Source organism: Zeus faber (assembly GCF_960531495.2).
Source record: "Zeus faber genome assembly, chromosome: 9".
Classification (NCBI taxonomy): Eukaryota; Metazoa; Chordata; class Actinopteri; order Zeiformes; family Zeidae; genus Zeus; species Zeus faber.
The window spans coordinates 9,334,961-9,339,960 of NC_137197.1; the positions used below are offsets into that span (position 1 = coordinate 9,334,961).

The following is a 5,000-nucleotide window of genomic DNA, read 5'->3' on the forward strand; positions in this document are numbered from 1 at the left end:
GTGAATCCTGTTACTACATCTGTCAGCGAGGACATGGAGCCCCCCGCCAGCTCAGCTGCTCTTAAGTTGCTCCCCGGGGCAACGGCTTAGCGTCGCATTAGACACGGACAAAACACAATTCCACTCCAGCCTTCAAAACACCTCGGATGCCCAGTTCACTTCAGCCGCTACTAACACTTTGGGGGGGAGGGGGCAACCGGTATATTTTCGGACAAATAGCAAAGCTAGTTGATGGACAAGTGTTTAAGGATTGAACTCCTAACGCTGTGTGTACGCTGTGTTTGTTTTACCATACCCGTGAGGACCGGTGTCTGAAAATGACAGAAAAATGGGTCCTCGCTTACCAGGTGTATTTACACGGACCTGACTTTGATACCAGTTTAAGAATGTGTGTGTGTGTGTGTGTGTGTGTGTGTGTGTGTGTGTGTGTGTGTGTGTGTGTGTGTGTGTGTGTGTGTGTGTGTGTGTGTGTGTGTGTGTGTGTGTGTCTTAGTCATGTCTGACCCAGAAACTTGCTGCCAGAGGCCTAGTGGTAGTTTAATGTGATAATGAGATCTCCTCTCACAAACAGACACAGACAGACAGACAGACAGACAGACAGACAGACAGACAGACACACACACACACACACACACGCACATGTCTACTTGCATGCTAAGGGCACAGAGGGACAGACACACATAACAGACACAGGCTGAAAATTGTTAATGGGCTCATTGATTTTTTTTTTTTTTTTTTTTTTAGCGTTGGGACACTAATCTGTTGGAAGGTCAAAGGTCAGACGTCTGGGCGTGTGTGTGTGTCCGTGCGGTCAGACGAGAGGTTGCTTTTTCCTCTAATTTTTTCCCTTTCATTCACACAACTCGTGTCAATTATGTTCACTGGCCCCTATTTAGAACCCAATGTCTTGGGTCTGTCACACGCGCACGCGCACGCACGCACGCACGCAGACACACACACACACACACACACACACACACACACACACACACACACACACACACACACACACACACACACACACACACACACACACACACACACACACACACAGAGAAAACCCTCTGCTCCCAATTAAAGGACATCTCCAGGAGAGACAGATAGAAAGATGGAGACAGGAGGATAGTAAAAAGCGATGTAGAGAATCACATCGCAGACAAGAGGAAGTCAGGGTGTGATTGTCAAGTCATTAGTTTGACGGCCGGAGGAAGTGAAACGCTGTATTATGGAGGTTACAATTATACCGCATACTACTTCCTCTTACCGGAACAGACTGGAGCGGGGGCCTTTTTAGAAAATGATTTATTTATTTATTACAGGAAAGCGATATGGTCATTAGGTCCCTGGCACACATAACACAGATGCATTCTCGGTCACGCAAGCACACCCACGCGCGCACGCGCACGCGCACACGCACGCACGCACGCACGCACGCACGCACGCACGCACGCACGCACGCACGCACGCACGCACGCACGCACGCACACACACACACACACACACACACACACACACACACACGAAGACAGATTCCGGTCAGTGAGTTGGATCGAGTCCTCTGAAACCACAGGCACACACACACACACACACACACACACACACTCACACTCACACTCACACTCACACACACACACACACACACAGATACACGTTAGTTGCATCAAGCCGATTTACAGTCAGAATTTCAGCCAAGTCATAGCATGACAGCTTATGTGACAGGAAATTAATCATGAATCAGGAAGCGCAGTTACTGAGCACGTGCAGAAACAGAAGCGCAACCGGTGTTTGCGTGAGTCAGCAATGACCCGAAAGCAATTTTGGAACATTTCTGATGCAGTTTGGAGCGGAGCAACACGCTGTTTCAACGCTATATACACATGCGACAGTGACGGGGCACTCGTTTTCTTCCACAACACGAGCCAGAAGGTCATTGAATTCAGAGAGAAATGAAAGGCTGTATTCGGACCAGACGTGGCTCCTTCCTCCGTATCTGGTTATTGTTGTAATCATTCTGGCATTTGCAGCCACTTCAGCGAGTCACTTCAAATTACACGACACATAGTGGTTAACGTCGCTGCCGGTTCATGCGAGTCGACGCGCTCCGACGGAACGGCAGTCGGGTCATAAATCCAGTTTCGTCCGTCACCCACAAGTCTGCTGCTCTGGCCTGAAGCCCTCCGGCGGTGGAACGGATGCATCGACGGGGCGCGCTCGTCAGGGGATCCGTTCCAACTGCAGCACCTCCCAAACATTTTCCGACAATATTTTTTCCGGCCGCATTTCCAAATTCGGCCTCCGCAGCGCACTGTTTTTCAAGAAGGCTCGGCTTGAAACCCCCTTCAAAACCCCGCGACGCACGACGACGACGAGAGTTCCAGCTGCGGCCGTGGCGGGGAAGACGTGGCTACCCCGAGGGTCTCCGGCGGCTGACCCCAAAAAACCCGACGAGAAGCACATCACATTTCTTGAATATCACGATAAACCGGAAGACGTAGAGGCCGCATCTTTTCTTCCCCGACGCCTTTCGGACCTCGTTCCAAGAGATGAGCACGGCAAGGATCGCCGCAGACGCTGGACGGGGGCGAGACAGACGCAGGGACAGATGGACGGACGGGACCGAGAGACATCCAGAATCGGGGGCAGACAGAAGGATATACGGACCGACAGAGCGTCAGGGAAGACATATTCTCTCCGGGCGGTTGCATTTTCGCACGCGCGAAGCCTCCGACCGACGTGACGGTGATGGACAGAGACGGAGGAGAGGAAGGGGAGAAAAGTTCACGCGGGGTGGCAGAAATAATGCAGGGTGGAGGGGAGAATAAAAAAAAAACACGCATAGCTGGAAGGAGAAGTTCTCTTTGGAAAGAAAGCAACCGTCCCTTCATCTGTGTTCGCAGCGTTCTCTCTCTCTCTCTCTCTCTTTCTCCATCTGCATTTTTTTTGTTCTCTCTGTTCTCTCCCTCCCTCCGTCCCTCTTTTATCGCTCGGTTTTTTTTTTGTTGTTTTTTTTGTGCTCGAACGGGCCAAACTGTCGCTGCGCTGTGCCTCAGCGAGGGAAAGATGAATTTAGTGGAGGGCAATTTTCGAAAGTTTCCAATTGATGTCATCTTTGGGAACTTTGGCTTACTCTTTTTGGTTGCTTTTTTTTCTTTTTTGGTTGCTCTGTTGGTTCAGAACGGTCCTGTTAAAGCTCAAAACTCTCTCTCTCTCTCTCTCTCTCTCTCCTCTCTCTCTCCCCCCTCTCTCTCTCTCTCTCTCTCCCTCTCTCTCTCTCTCTCTCTCTCTCCCCACACCCCGCCTATATGTTTTCATTCTGGGAAAACAACGCACGCTGCTGGATGGATGCACCTGCATATTTGTCTCCATTTTATCGTTCCATCGCCTTCTCTAGACTGAACAAGTTGCTCCCGCCGCGGCATGTTACAGGCCTCCGTCCCGTCCTGTGTTTGTGCACTCGAGATTTCACCCATGACAAGGACAAGGAGACAAACAGTTCACACACACACACACACAAACACACTCTCTCTCTCTCTCTCTCACACACACACGACTGTTCTCATGAGGAAGTTAAGATTTTTCACACACGGCTATTTAAAACACGTAGGAATCCACTATGACTGGTCAAGGCGCTCTGGACCGTTTTCTCGCCCTCCCTCTCCCTCTCCCTCTCACCCCCCCCCCCCCCTCTCTCTCTCACCCCCCCCCCCCCCCCCCTTGCCCCCCCCCCCCCCCCCCTCTCTCCCAGGTCGGTTCACGCCGTTCTAAAAATAAAATTCCTGCAGTTAAATTAAGTGCACTGAGAATCTGCGGTTCCAGCAGCGCGGCCAATCGGAGGCCACGCCAAGAACGGAGGCCCCGCCCGCTCTGGCACGGCCGCTAGAAAACGATGGGCACACTCGGGTTTGTGTGTGTGTGTGTGTGTGTGTGTGCGTGTGCGTGTGCGCACCGGAGGGCACACACGCAAACGCCCGCACCCGCCTACACACAAACTGCTAAATCTGTGTAGAATGCGGAAGGAACTATTGATTTGATTAGGTGATAAATAAACACTCCTAAGTAAACAACTATAAAAAAGCAGGCTGTTAATAACTGGAAGAACTAACTTTAACAGTGATTGACTTCTGATTGACCTCTGTGTTTTGTCTCGAAATTGTGCAACAATTCATCTGTATTGAGGAGTGACGCATCGCCTCCGCCATTGATACACAGCACCGTGGCACAAACCCTGGGTTGTTTTTCAAAGAACGAATTTCCGAAAATAAACTTGGAAGTTGAACTTGAAAGTCGGAGGGAAGAGACGGAGAAACGGAGGTGACTTGGCTGGGGTGATCAGCTGACTTTCCACTGGAACACCCGCGGAACACGCTCCCTCTTTTGATCTCCCATCCACCTCGCCCGGTGGGAGAGGGGGGGCTGTTTCCACCCCCTTCGCGTGAAAATAAAATAATAAAACAAAAATAAAAAATTCCACTGACAGAGTGGAAAGGCTGCAATCCGCTAGGCTTCCACGTGCACGGTGCACGTGCAGGGCTGTAGGTGAACACGGTGCGTCGCACCTGGGAAAGTGTGTCAGGGAACTCAAACAAAAGCGGGGCGGCACCACCTAACCCGTAGGAACGTGGTGAGGAACAAGGAACAAACAGAAAACGACTCCCCTGTCTGAGGCTGCGTTCACACTGCTAGCCCTGCTGCTCAATTCGCGTTTATTGCTCAGTTCCGATTATTTGGTTTGGCTGTCCACACTATTCCCAAATGTGGCCGATATCAGATTTCAGTGGGAACTCGGTCACGGTCCCGAAGCACCCGCATGTGCAGAAGTAAACTAAGACGCAGCGCCTATGACCGCCTATAACCGCCTATCTCGCCCCGCACGGCCCTGCCTCCCGCCAAATAGTCGAATATTTGGACTGAACAGCCAAATCCGATTGGACTGACAAAATTCTGAGTCGGGTACGGTCCTGGAGGACACTGCGGGGGCACTGCGCCGCGCCTCGCTCTGC

General features: G+C 51.4%; 1 protein-coding gene across 3 annotated transcripts in view; it reads right to left on the reverse strand.

Annotated features, from left to right (window-relative positions):
• The window catches only part of tiparp (TCDD-inducible poly(ADP-ribose) polymerase), a 29,736-nt gene that overhangs the window by 14,286 nt on the left and 10,450 nt on the right, over nt 1-5,000 (reverse strand). The gene's annotated exons all lie outside the window — the stretch shown is intronic.